The 15,481-nt window shown below is 37.4% G+C and overlaps 1 protein-coding gene across 2 annotated transcripts in view; it reads right to left on the minus strand.

The window, feature by feature from the left end:
• The window catches only part of LOC134824626 (thioredoxin domain-containing protein 2-like), a 98,426-nt gene that overhangs the window by 18,903 nt on the left and 64,042 nt on the right, over positions 1-15,481 (minus strand). The gene's annotated exons all lie outside the window — the stretch shown is intronic.

Below are 15,481 nucleotides of genomic sequence, written 5' to 3' on the forward strand. Positions count from 1 at the left end.
GACTGTGCATTAGGCACACATTTATTGTTGAGTCCCACGCAATCACTAATAAAATTGTACGAAGCAACTTTATCTGGCTCAACTCTACAACTTTGTTTTATTTAGATTACATAAACAGCATAAGCAAAGCCTTATCAACTCACAGCTAGATCACAAATTTGATAATGAGCAGAAAGTTAGTTAACTCAGTTGGCGGCGTGCTTGAGCGAGCCTGAAGACAAGTCACAACGTCTCCTAGTCGCACGGCAAAATCCCCATTGTATCACGGAAAGATCCTGACTTTTCTATACTGTGATCTTAAAGTTAAAGTACGATCAGTTTATGGCGGCTCAGCTTCATCCCGTAACTTCATTATGTTTTGAAAATTGATCACTGGGGTCCCAGTATATCGAAGGATATGAATTTGACCCCTCGACATTATGGAGCTCCAGATACTGCTGTCCACCGCAGAAAGCCTCGGATCTGTAAAAAGCCACCAATACTTCACGATGTGGCGTGGCAGCTTACTCCCTCTCGTCTCTTGTAGCTCCACGCGCTTAAATTAAGGGTCACAAGTTAATTTCACCATTAACGCACGCTGGTGAGTTAATATAACACCGAATCCTGCTCTATTCGGCTAAATTAATGGTTTTGCTTAGATAGTAGTTTTTGTTCCGATATTGTTGTAATAGATATGTTGTGGAAATCTTACCGAAGACCGTTGTATCCGCAAAATGAAAGGAATCCGATCGTTGTCGTAATCTGTAGTGTTTATCCAGTAGTTTTGTTAATCATATTGTTCTGTATCCATTAGTTGTTGAATCCAGAATTGTTTAACGACTTGTTAAACCACGTGTCGTAGATTGATAGTTTGTATCCAGAAGTTGTTATCCAGATATGTAACCAAGAAATCCCCTGAACGAAGTATACGAGATATCATGTAACCTTGGGTAAATACTGAAAGACGAGTGGTCAAATTGCATATTCTAATCCAACATGCCAATATGTTTTTTTCATTCCTAGAAAGTACGAGAATAACTAAACAACTGCTGCATTCAGATGGCTACATCTACAGCTCTGTGAAGAAGGACAAGGAAAAAGCCCCCCCCCCCCCCCCCCCCCCCCCCCCATTTGGCTGGCGGTGCTGCAACCTGCAATCTCTCAGACAACTACCTCGTTTTGGGTAACAAACCCCGCAACAACGAGGCAGCTTTCAAAACGAAAACAAGTATTACGTAATCGGCCGAGAGGGAGGGGAGTTTCCAAATGATTAAGCTTGTGTAATTTTGACATAATAGCTATGTGGTGGGGGGGGGGCGTAAAAATTGTCCAATAAGTGATTACGTAATATATGAACGGCCCCTAAGAAGTAAAGAAAGGGAGCTGCGAAGAGAGTAGATGCAGCCATCTGAAATCTGAATCCAGCAGTTGTATAGTTCTTCTTGGACGTTCTAGGAATCGGGAAAAGATAGGCATGTTGTTTGCTGTCTCACGACATTACGGTCGTGTACTAACAGCTGATAAACTCACCTACCTATCAATCCAATTCTGCCCATTATTCGTCAGTCATTGGGTGACGTGATCTGCAGATTACCGTGAGACTCCAGATCTCAGAAGGGCTAGTAGTCAGCCACCCGTGGTTTGCGTGGAATTAAGACCTACGAGTGTCTTTCTTGATGGTAGAACAACATGATACTGATAATTAATGTCGTGGTTCAACTTCCGAGTGGGTCGTTATTGACCCAGTTGATCGATTTTAAAATTTAAATCAACGTACAGGAGTAATAACCAAGATATAACATGTTTTTATACTAATATTTGTAAAAGTTTGACAACATTATATTTAATTAATCAATTTTGTGGTCCTAGTGGGTCGCTAATGACCCATTTAACCGATTTTTCGCAGTTTATGATGATTATCACTTGCTGAGAGGCGCTTTTCAACTTATGATGTCATGCTTTAGGCTGAATTCAAGAAGTTACATGGACATATGTAGTAATAAGCAAGTGAGCCGAGTGGGTCGTTAATGACCCAAATTCTTTATTTTAAAAAAGTTAGAGTCACACAGTATTGACCATATGTTTTTAACTTATGCTTTTTATTTTATTTTATCCTAACGTCTTTGTTTCAGAAGTTAAAGCCGAAAAACCGTGATGGGTCGTTTGCGACCCGGACGAGTGGGTCGTATGCGACCATAGCTGTATCTTTTAAAGTAAACGAGATACAGATTAGCTTTTTTGGATATCTCATTTTTGCTGTAAAGTGACCTAGTGTGTTAAACGGCATCAAAATCGGCAAACTTTAAAACTCGTCGTCCCTAATGGGTTAATATTTGAATTTTATTTTTAAATGATTATCGATTATTGCAACATTATACGGATGATTTGTTTGAATTTATAAATTAATTTACTTGTAACTTTGGTTTTCGTTGGCAATGTGATAGATTCTGCGGCTTTCAAGCATAAAAATGTAAAACAATAAAACCGTCAACACCGTTGAAGCCAAAAATTGTACAAATTAATTGTCACTAGTAAAACTGTTGTCCGATTTCCAATTACACATTTTTATTAGTATTCGCTAACATTGATAAGGATGCATCTAGTGATGAACATTTATTCACGTCCCTCCAACTGCACTAGTGTAAAAAAGTAAAGTAGGCTGGGCCTTTCCAGATTTTATCAGATTAGTATATTAACGTTATGGTTCAAGTTAAATGGGAATGTCAAAAGGCGAAGCCTTACTATAAAGTTGACGCTTCCTAACGCTGTTAAGTGACAGACCCTTAAAGTGGCCTTCAAGTGGCCTTTAAGTGGCCTTTAAGTGGCCTTATAAAGGTTAGCGACCATGGACCTTAGCGTAGGAACCTGTACAATGTACATAGAGAGAACCTGTACACTTCTTCTCATCAGGTTATATAACAATAATAAGATTTTGGCCACATAGCCAACTCAATTCAATCATTAAAACCCTACTTGAACTCAACCCGATTGCAGTTCACACCAAGTTTAATCAGTTCTTTTTAAAAAGAAAAATCATTGAAATGTGCATTAAGAGAAGACTGTGCATTAGGCACACATTTATTGTTGAGTCCCACGCAATCACTAATAAAATTGTACGAAGCAACTTTATCTGGCTCACTGAAATAAGGGTGAATAAAATGATACAACTCTACAACTTTGTTTTATTTAGATTACCTAAACAGCATAAGCAAAGCCTTATCAACTCACAGCTAGATCGCAAATTTGATAATGAGCAGAAAGTTAATTTACTCAGTTGGCGGCGTCCTTGAGCGAGCCTGAAGAACAAGTCACCAACGTCTCCTAGTCGCACGGCAAAATCCCCATTGTATCACGGAAAGATCCTGACTTTTCTATACGGTGATCTTAAAGTTAAAGTACGATCAGGATTACTGGGCGGCGCTCACCCTGTCATTCCGCCGAATCTCCATTCATGTTTATGAACATTATAGCCTGGGGTCCCCAGGTAATATCAGGAAGGAGTATGATTATTGACCCCGTACGCCTCGCTGGGAACGCACCAGACTACTGCTAGACGCAGAAAGCTGGACTCTGTAAAAAGCCATACAATTACTTTCACGCTATGTGCAGTTGGCACCAGGCCTCTCTCTCTCTCTCTCGCTCTCTCTGTAGCTCACGCGCTTTACTTAAGGGTCATAACTTATATTATAACCCTTAACGCACGCTGGGTGTGTTATATAATAACACGCGGAGATTCTCTCACTCTGTTCCGGGCTAAATCTAATGGGGTTGTTGTTAGAATTAGATAGTTGTTGTAATCCAGATAGTTGTATTGTAATCCAGATAGTTGTTGTAATCCTGATAGTTGTTTTAATCCAGATAGTTGTTTTAATCCAGATAGTTGTTGTAATCCAGATAGTTGTTTTAATCCAGATAGTTGTTGTAATCCAGATAGTTGTTTTAATCCAGTGTGTATCACATTAGGATCGGGAATATCTCGAGAGATGCCAGTGCTTTGTGTAATGAAGTTTTGTAGTTATTACTGCTTTGTAAGGAGTGAGTTTTGTGGCCGGGGGAGGGGGGAAAAATTTTTAGTTTTTGTTTTCTTCGGTTGTTTTTTATATCCTATCCCACATTTTCTTTTCTGTTACAGCCGAGCTAGACAGCTATATAGTAATTCGTTTGTGCTTTTGAAGTTCAACTAATCAACTTGAACTAAAGTGTTTCTATAACCCTATTAATATTATCATGTTAAAAGTATGAAAATGCTAATCTCAATGACTGATAGTAGATTAGTCGACGCCAATTTTTCCTTTTTAAAAGTCGAAGGTGAGTCCATTTTTTGATGTATGCGCCAAAAGATTTAACATCAGCACAAAATTCGCCGGAACTGCCAATTTGACAGTTTCATTGCAACCGCAGGTCAACCCGGTAACTGCACATTCGATCGCTTCCGAGCTCCAATCCCCACCGTCAAAGACTTAAAACGACTTGACGAATCGATGAAATGCAAATCTCTGTCAGTCAAAAGATCGTTGGACTGAAGATATTCTTCTTTGGCAATGAAAGTGTGATGAACAGTTCCTGATGAAGTTATATGGCGTCCGTGGTTGTTACTGCGGGCTTGTTTTATTGCTTGATAACCATTTGGAATCTTGTGCTGCAACCATCAATATCGCAAAGTTATTTTCGACTTAAGGCAAAGTATGCGATAATTATTAATTGAGGTTTAATTTGGGTTAAAACAACGTTTAATTCAGAACTTTTCGTAATCTTAATCAGTCGTCAATTCCTAGTGTTAAGTAGCTGTTTTCATGGCACCCCTTTCAATTTAATTTGATCTGGTCATGGCCAGAATTTTATAAATTAAGCATATTACCTAAGACTAGATGGTTTGTTGAATGTTGACTCATAATAAGATAGTAGTTGTACAGAATCATTCTTTACAGTAGATGCGTCACCACCATGAAATAAACTAAGGCGTATCATGAGATGTGACGATTAGTATACTGCAAAGTTTATTTCTTATACCGTCTAAGTCGATGCGAAAACTTATATTGCTGCCAATATTAATCTATAAGATAATGATAATTGATAATACCATCATTTTATAATCGGAGAGGGTTGATTGATTATAATTACTGGTAACTAAATCGCGATTGGGTGACCTCTTTTACAACTATAAATGTAATTAGATTGAGATAACTCGATAATGATCTCCACGATCTCGCCGCTTTATCGCTTACTCAACAAATGTCAAGCTTGATGATTAAAATACATGATGGCTCTTCTATTAGGCTGATGTCGTGATTTATAACTTAACCAATAAGTTAACGAAGAGCCAGTATAAGGCCATTTCCAAGTAGGTATCTGATTCGTTATTGGGTCATTTTCTTCCGTCTTATGATCATGACTACTACATTTTGATAGCTGTTTTATAGTCGCTTTGTTGTTTGGAGAAAACAATGTTTGTTTTGCAACGCTATGATCAGGTTTATAACCTGTGCAGCCGGGCAGGGCAGGCTCTTACTAATTCGCTCGCCCAAAAATTTCACGTGACTTTGGTTTTTATGGTTTTGCAGCCGTAAAAAACGGTTTTACATAAACTCTTATCCCAACCCTAACCCTAACCATAATAAAAATTTGGGCGAGCGATTTAGTAGGAGCGGGCAGGGCAAGCAATGTAATGAGGCAGGGCAGGCAATGTAATGAGGCAGGGCAGGCAGTGTAATGAGGTAGGGCATGCAATGTAATGATGCAGGGCAAGCAATGTAATGAGGCATGGTAGGCAATGTAATGAGGCAGGGCAAGCAATGTAATGAGGCAGGGCAGGCAGTGTAATGAGGCAGGGCAGGCAATGTAATGAGGCAGGGCAAGCAATGTAATGAGGCAGGGCAAGCAATGTAATGAGGCAGGGCAAGCAATGTAATGAGGCAGAGCAGGCAATGTAATGAGGCAGGGCAGGCAGTGTAATGAGGTAGGGTAGGCAATGTAATGAGGCAGGGCAAGCAATGTAATGAGGCAGGGCAGGCAGTGTAATGAGGCAGGGCAGGCAATGTAATGAGGCAGGGCAAGCAATGTAATGAGGCAGGGCAAGCAATGTAATGAGGCAGGGCAAGCAATGTAATGAGGCAGGGCAGGCAAAGACTAGCTTTGATTATAGTCTTGCTTTTTCTCAAAAGGCTAACGTATTATGTCTCTAAGATAACATCTGTCTCTTGGGCTATTTCTATACTCAGGATGCCGGATAATGTGGCAAAATGCTTCACTTTTCTTGAAACCTTTCGGGGGTTCCGTCCCCCTTAGCCTCCCGCCAGGATCCGCCTGCCCTGGCAGATTTAGATAACTCTGGCTATATGGATGAACTTTTAATCAACTACCTAATTAACCACTTAACCACTAATCACGGTCATAGGATCCGTTTCCAAACTAATGCAGTCTGATCTACCTTTTTATTGATAATATTTCCCGGTATCCTATCAGATCCACAAAATATCCTCATCTTGACAAACCCTGATTGTGTTCTGAACGAATATTCTGTCTAGGTTTACAGTCTGTTGGTGAGAATTATTTTTTAAACGTCTGCTATAATGAAATCAATTCGACCACAATTTGGAATTTTTGATTTGACACCCTAAGGATAATATTATTCTGAATGTTTAACATCTTTGCGATTATTCCATTTATTTTATCATCAGCATTTTATTGCGAGCGTGCTAAATCAATCTACAGTCGATCTTTGAGATTTTTTTAAGAGGGCCCCTGGCAGTTAAAATCTGGGGGGGGGGGGGGGGGGCAACCATATTAAAGTATATTAAAGTATATCCCCGGGTCAAAATCGGAAAAAATCCTACATTTTAATATACTTTAATATACCTACAATTAGAAGATTTATATTCTTCGTTAAGATTTACATGATGAACATAATTTTTCACTCAGATTCGCAAGATAAGCCTGTTTTAGGACTAGTACATGAATTTCCATCCAGATTAGTCAAAAATTGGCTGAGCTATGAGCTTAAAAAAATATGCCCATATTTGGGCATACGCTTTTGCCCAAATTCGCTTTTGCCCAAATTCGATAAAATTTCAATATTTTTAAATGAGACTAACTCTATGTGAAAGATATAACTCAGTTTTTGTTGAATATAGTGGATACTAAGTAAAAAGACCTCCATGAACAAAATTGGGAAAATTGCACATAATATCTCGGTTCGGAATACTAGCCAAAATGACTTCATTAAAATTGAAATAACTCCATCAGTTTTCAATATTTTTTCAAGAACTTTTTGGAATCGATTAAGAATTGCATTTCAAGCTTATTTTGGGCAACAATTTTTGATGTAGGCCTCCAAGGAGATAGGGATATATTAAAGTATATTAAAGTATATTAAAGTATATTAAAGTATATCCCCGGGTCAAAATCGGGAAAAATCCTACATTTTAATATACTTTAATATGGTTGCCCCCCCCCCCCCCCCCCCCCCCAAATCTACCGAATTCAATGTATTTCCGAACGCTGATTCCGAATCACCCCACATGACATAGGATTAAAATGCTCCCCTAGCGAGATATCGGCGAAAAACTGTCTCGATCACGTGATATGACCATATTATAAGGAATTTTGTTTAATTTCTCGTTAGGGTTCCAGCAAATGATTCAGCTGTATGTAAGGGATTGGGTTAGGGTTAGGGTTGAGATCAGATTAGAGGGTTATAGTTAGGGTTTCGAATAGTCATTCAGAGCCACCTAGAGGACGTGTTAAAAAGTCACGTGACAGTCGAGTGTAGAGTGATTAATCATCATCCATTTTATTGAACACAAATATAGTCTGAGAGAATAAATGCTTAGAAATTCACAAAATCTAGATAGACTTATCCTTAGTGATCCTGATAAGACAATATACCTTACAAGACATATTTATAACGTACGAAATGTGGCGGTTTTTCGAAAATTTCGCCATATTTTCGGACCGCCAAAATTTCGGTCGTCGTAATAGAATCCGTCGCATTATCTTTTAGCTTATTTCAATGACTGTGCCTTCACTGCTTTATTTTGTTTCTAAAAAGTAATATCAAGTAAAATTAATAAATAAATTCTGGCATCTTGGGACAAATTATCACCACACCAATGACGAATTGAATGTCAAGCAATACAGTTTAAATTTGCATTAAAATACATGTATGTGCTAACATGAAAGTCTTACAGTTTTAATACAGACTAAGTTTGAACATGATTTTACCGAATTTCAGAAATTTCCTTACTGCTTACTGTCACAAAAAATGATGAAAAATACCCTTATTTTCTGTGACGTCCGAAATGTGACGGTTTTTGTTCAATTTCGCCATATTTTCGGACCGCCAAAATTTCGGTCGTCGCAAATTGGTCCGCCACAAAAATGTTTTGTAAGGTATTCAGCGTGGCCGATCGTAGCAATTATTTCTAATGAAAGTATAATATGTGAATATACCTAACGGCTAACAATAGGATAGGTTACACCTATGACCTATCATAGTGATATTATCAGTACTGTTGTGTTGATTTTTTCCTTCGTGTGAGTTATTTATCCTTTTTGAAAAATTGTGTACAGACAGAGTAAATGTTCAATAAACTCATATGTGCTTGTCATTGGTCGTCTAAATTACAGTTCTAAGTATGTTATATTGTGTCGGATGAAATCAAATATGGCAGGATTTGTCTGTTGGCGGACATCATCATCGAATTTGAAAACGAATTGTACTGAAATAGACTGGGAGTAGAGATGGATTCTTTGTTAGTTTAGGGTTTATATCAGTTCAGTTTTGCTTGTTCAATCTATTCATCGATTGTAACTTTATGGCGTTGAGTAACTTTAGTAACCTGAGTAGTAACTTTAGTAACCCTAGTAACTTAAGTAACCTTAGTAACCTCAGTAGTAACCTTAAATGTCGTTGAGAAGGTGCCATGATTGTGACGAAGCTATAATTCATAAAACCGAAAAGAATCATAAAGTTTGAAGTTTATTGCAATACAGTTTAACTTTTATTATTTGCTTGGTAGTCCCATAAAATGTTGATGACTGGAATTCATTACTGGCAAGGCTACTCCCTTTACCACACCACAATAAGGATGAAGCGCTAATCAGCCATTATCACTAATAACAGCTCATAATAAACTCCAATTATACGCTAATTCTACACCAATTAGCTCAATCAACGTAAGCCAGACACTCCCAATCTAAATCATTAATTCGTATCAATGATAAGATAAACCCCACATACAGTGTTTATATCATAGTCTCTCTGGCAAGTCACAAGTTATCAGACAATTGCCTTTCTTCCGTATCTTCTGACAGTTCACCCGCCTCTGTGATCAGTAATGAGGAGTAATGAACAGTCTCTGTGTGATATCATACAGAGAGAGAGTAGCTACGGTAGTGTGGTTGTGCGACAATGCGACAATCGTTCCTAGTCTGATAATAGCGTAGCACTGCATGATATTCCTCTCATTTGTTTACATATACAGTTCGTGAGCAGGTCGATTATTAGTTTTCGGTGATATTAGCATATTTTAACTTCATAACTTAAACACTTAAGTACTAAAACTAACTCGATATGTTTAGATATGTTTATTTATAATGATGACATTATACGGTTCATATTGATAGTACTTATCAACCAATGACCTTATACTTTATAGACCTCTCATATCATCGTCGGCACATGATATAATGATCAACATATTATATGCTCATAACCGCAAATTAGATCGGGGGCAATGAACTTTCTTGGCATCGATCTTCAATTCGATTTGCTGTTGTATTGTCATTTGTAGTTGACTAATGATGGTACTGTATTTCTCATGATGCTCGGCGCTGCATTAGATTTAGTTACTGTTTTGCGTTTAGTCGCTACAACTAGTTGCCATTTTACTGTTCTGTACTTAGTCGCAACATAACAAGTATCATAAGGAAATAGAACAGATGAAAATTTGGGATTTGGACCAGTTTAGATTTGTTTCATCCGGATCGACTAAGTTGGTCCTTATTTTGATGTTGAAAGGTTACACGTAATTACACGTAATTGTTATGTAATTATGTAATTATCATGCACAGCTGGAGATACAGGATACTATCTTAGTTCGCTTATATCTACTTATTGTGCGTACTGGACAATACACCAGTTTTGCTGTTAGTGTTTGGTGTCAAAACACGTACTATATCCCTCTATATACTTATGAACAGGTGAGTAGCACTGCTAAGTACTAACTAGTGTGATTGTGATTATTAAGCTTGCTGGACTCAGTTGGTCTGGAAATGTTTTTGTCGGCAGAACCATAACTGCGCCTGTTTCTACTCCTATGGGTGTGATCAGAAGATGTCTTAAAGTGGCGCATTTCTTTAACCTTTTAATTTGTGGCGCGTTTTTCTAACATGTGGCGCGTTTTTATAAATTGTGGCGCGTTTTTCTAACATGTGGCGCATTTTTCTAACATGTATTACAGTTTGCAGTTGCACGTTCTGAGTAGTTAGTTCAAGTCGTCCGAGTAGTAGGGTGATTATTAAATTTGTTGCAGTTACAGTTGTCCAAAATGCTTATACAACGCGAATAGTCTGTTGCTGGAACTATAAATAACCCTCTTCGTGTCCATAAGTACTGAGTGGTGTCTCCCTCATCTCTCAATACATGCACCACAGTTTCTCTTATTTCTCATCTCTCAATACATACACCACAGTTTCTCTTATCTCTCATCTCTCAATACATACACCACAGTTTCTCTTATCTCTCATCTCTCAAGACATACATCACAGTTTCTCTTATTTCTCAATACATACATCACAGTTTCTCTTATTTCTCATCTCTCAATACATACACCACAGTTTCTCTTATTTCTCATCTCTCAATACACACACCACAGTTTCTCTTATTTCTCATCTCTCAATACATACACCACAGTTTCTCTTATCTCTCATCTCTCAATACACACATCACAGTTTCTCTTATCTCTCATCTCTCAATACACACATCACAGTTTCTCTTATCTCTCATCTCGCAATACATACACCACAGTTTCTCTTATCTCTCATCTCGCAATACATACACCACAGTTTTTCTTATCTCTCATCTCTCAATACATACATCACAGTTTCTCTTATCTCTCATCTCGCAATACATACACCACAGTTTCTCTTATCTCTCATCTCGCAATACATACACCACAGTTTCTCTTATCTCTCATCTCTCAATACACACATCACAGTTTCTCTTATCTCTCATCTCTCAATACATACATCACAGTTTCTCTTATTTCTCAATACATACATCACAGTTTCTCTTATTTCTCAATATATCACAGTCTGTTGTATTATTCAAAACTACTGAGTACACCAGTGTGATTACTTAACGAGCCAATCTGTGATACTAGCTGGGCATGCTTCAGAACAATCACACTGTAGTGACAGCTCACAGCTGATACATGGCTAGCAATCAGAACTGACTACTCCTGACTACTCCCGAGTACTCCTGACTACTCCTGACTCCTCCTGAGTACTCCCGAGTACACCTGACTACTCCCGAGTACACCTGGCTACTCCTGAGTACACCTTATGAGTAGTGTGATTACGAGCTACTCTGTGACAGTTAGAAAGTAGTTTCAGAACAATCACACCGTAGTGACAGCTGATGCAGGGCTAACAATCAGAACTGTCAGACCTTACAGAGCATCCTCCTTGCACAAAATAGTTTTAACTTTTTAGGTCTAAGTTAAAGTTATCTCCCTGGTGGGTTTCTTGACTGGATGCCTGCATTGGCTGTTAGATCATGATTCCCTTCGAAGTTCAGTTTCCTCTCTCTTTTTTTGCTGCAGTTAGTAAAGGTCTGTCGATGTTTTAATAATAACATTAGACAAGCTCATCTCGCTTCTGTTCGAGAATCTTTTAGTTTAAAAAAGAATTCAATAAACTTGTGAAACTTCAAAGACTTGCGTCTTGACCACCGCGCGTTTGTAGTAAAAGTGAAATTTGTGATGTGGTTTGGTATTTGGCTCGGAGATTATAAAAATAGTTGCAATTTTAACTGTGCAAATTTTAGACATGCAATGTTATCGTATGTCTCTCTCTCTCTCTCATCCAGTCCGTTCTCTCAATCCTCCAACTATACGCGCTCTAAGAGTTTTCCATCCTGTATTAAAGTGTATTGCGTCTCCTCATCGTACTAGACAGGATGGTAGAGATGTAAAGAATGTCTCCACATATTTTAACTTTGGGCTGGAAGAAGATAACATCACAGCAGTGGCTTTTCAAATCCTACGGAGACGTCTGCACTCTAACACTCTACTTTAAGCGGTTTCCTGTATTATACACAATATAGTATCTCTAAGTGGCTACTCTCCGAGGCTACACTTTGTAAGTGGCTACTCTAAAAGTGGCTCAGTATGTCTCAGTACGTGTTCGACTGAAGTATTTTGTCGGGGGTATCTTAGATTATCCCCTGTTTTTAGTAACCTTAGTAACCTTAGTAACCTTAGTAACTTCGGTAACCTTAGTAACCTTACTGGTATCCGACTGATCAGATGTATTTAGTTTAGTCGCGGGATATAACAGATAATCCCCTATTTCCGGGATACCCTGATCCAACACACTCTTCCCTCACAGCAAATACATGAAATAAGCTCTCATCACAAGTGTAATTTAGCAGCGCTCGTGTACTCGTGGGTGCGTCATGCACGTAGCTACTGATCGCACTATATCAATATGTTACGGGGTAGGGTAAATGTGCATATAACATTACAACTCGCTTCTTTCCTTTGTCACTAGTCTTTTCTTTGTACGATTTCTGGTTGTTTCTCTTGTCACTAGTCTTTTCTTTGTAGTGTTTGGGAACCAACAATTGTTATATTTTCATTGTTGTCTTGTTCAGTTTTGTTCAATTTTGTTCAGTTTTGTTCAGTTTTGTTCAGTTTTGTTCAGTTTTGTTCAGTTTTGGTTAGTCTTGTTCGGTTTTGTTCAGTTTTGTTCAGTTTTGTTGAGTTAATGACCGTTATAAACCGGACGGATATTAGTGTGTTCGTGTAATTCTGCAGGCTGTGTTGAAACATTTTTACTAGACGTGGTGTTCAACGCTGCAAGTTATTGAATTAAACATTTAATTTTTTATGATTAGTGATAAATTACGTGACTAGATTCATTAGGCCTGAATTTCATATTGTTGTATGTTGAATTCCATGTACAGTTTCGCTTGTTTTAATTGGTTATATTTGACAAAAACTAGGTTGTATCTCAGATGCTTTGTGGAGTCTAAATCCTCCGTGACTTTCATTTTACAACAGTTCTTGATTCGTCGTGAAGAAAAACAAATTAGGTTGAGGAAGAGAGTAATGGAAGAAAATATCTTCAGAAATATCCTTACCACCCTCTCGACCGGCTATATAACTGCAAAGTGTATATCATAATTTATGGGTATATACACGTAAAATGTGTAGATTAAGCATATAAGTAATAGCTACATAATGTATAGTTTAAGCTACATAAAGTATAGTTTAAGCTACAAGATATATAGTTTAAGCTACATAATGCATAGTTTAAGCTTGTAACTAATGGGTACTTCCAACTCTCTATTATTCTCCCCTGCACACCCCACGTGTTCCTCACCCCTCTCTGTATAATATAATTCTATACATTTTGCTTTATAATATAATTCTAGACATTTTGCTTATCAGCGTCTATAAAGTTACCATATTATCCCGCTTATAGACATACAACATGGTGTTACAAGGTGTACCTATTGTTGGATACGTTAAGTTTCTTTTGTTAGAAATTTCCTTTTTTACACTGTTGGGTAAGTTTTAGTTAAGTTTCTATTTCTCGACTTTGTATTTGATTACGAGAACCTAATTAGTGACTTAACACAACGTTTCCCTAATGCTAGGATCTAGGCTTGTATAATATTTTACCTAGAAAGTACAATTGAAACCAGAGGAGACATAATCGTGTTCTGACTGTGACTATTTTTCTTTGAGCTAACATTGTTGGGTAACCTTATATTGGGTAACACTAAGGTAATTTTCTTTTGTTAGCAGTTTCATTTTATACATTGTCCGGACTGCACTTCAACCTTTTACACATTAATTGTGTTTCTTATTCTCTTCTTTTACACATTAATTGTGTAAAAGAAGAGAATAATGGTGTCCATTATTTCGAGAAAATTTGATATGATTTTTTCTGATTAGAGTCAGTGATTACAATCTTCTAATGAAGGTAAATAGATAAATCAAGTATCGACATTTCTACGTCATACTCATATTCTGAAGTTGGGTTAATTAAATTAATTGTTTGGTGCCCGGTTATATAGCACGTGCCTGTTGTTGTTAGTGGTTTCAATTTAACTTAAGTGGCTTAAGTTATAACACTTTAATGTGATCTATTAATGCTTTTCAAACAAAGTTACAACGCATTCTTCATTTAGTGCATCCTTGGTTTAGACAAGATATGCCCGTTTAAAATATTTCCATCACGTTAGATTACATAATTCTCAATAAATATAATAGATTTGTAGTGTTGTAATTAGTTTAAAACTATGTTATTTATCTGCGTGCTTACTCATATCTGGGTGTTTATATTTTATTGAACGTTATTTTAATATATTAAATTATGCTTGTTTATGGTTGAGTTAGGTTAAATCTAAACGTCGCTTTTTCTGAATTATTATATTCAATAGGATAATTCATCCATTTTTAATTTCCTGTTAAAATTCACTGAAACGGACCTTTCCATTTGGTGAAATGTTTGAGTGTATATATCTCTGTATAACCATCTCACACATTCCCGTGAATTTTAACAGGAAATTAAAAATGGGTTTTATTAAATTTATAGTTACATCAGACATCTGCAGATGATGCAGATTAAACCGGGTAATACTTACTTGATTAAGCAATTCTTTCAGTTTATACATCTATTTATATCTTTCAACATGTATCCAGTGTTGCTTGCCATACAGCTATAGTTTTAAACGATCCATCTATCAAGTGCAACAGTCGGTATCCTATAGTCGCACGTGCACGCGTTAAGTAATTTAAAACGCACGTGCAAACGTTCAGTGATTTAAAAAGCACTGCCACGAGTCAAGTAATTTTAAGCCCGGAACTCGACATTAAGTGTCAATCCCAGTGTTGTCGGATATGAGTAACCAACGGATAATATCCAACGAATAATATCCATTGGATATTCTTATTCTTAGCAGGAAGTACCTATTACGGATCAACTTGTAATGCACACACAGAGAAGCATGCAGAGAGTTAGTTTCTCGGTTGGTGTGTATAACAGCTGCTGTCAGTTAACATTGTAATCGTGTATAATTCTTGTTAGTTGTGCTGTCTTATCGGAGTAGTATATACATACATGCTACATGAAGAGGTCTCCTCCTAGTCGTTGAGTGGCCTGCATCACACACATCTCTTCTACGGCGTAACATGTTCCTCCATTCCACTCGCTTTAGAGCCAACTGTTTTACTGCATCTCTGCTGATTTTATCGACACCTGTAAATTCAGC

Source organism: Bolinopsis microptera, chromosome 12 (assembly GCF_026151205.1).
Source record: "Bolinopsis microptera isolate Bmic1 chromosome 12, MBARI_Bmic_1.0, whole genome shotgun sequence".
Lineage (NCBI taxonomy): Eukaryota > Metazoa > Ctenophora > Tentaculata > Lobata > Bolinopsidae > Bolinopsis > Bolinopsis microptera.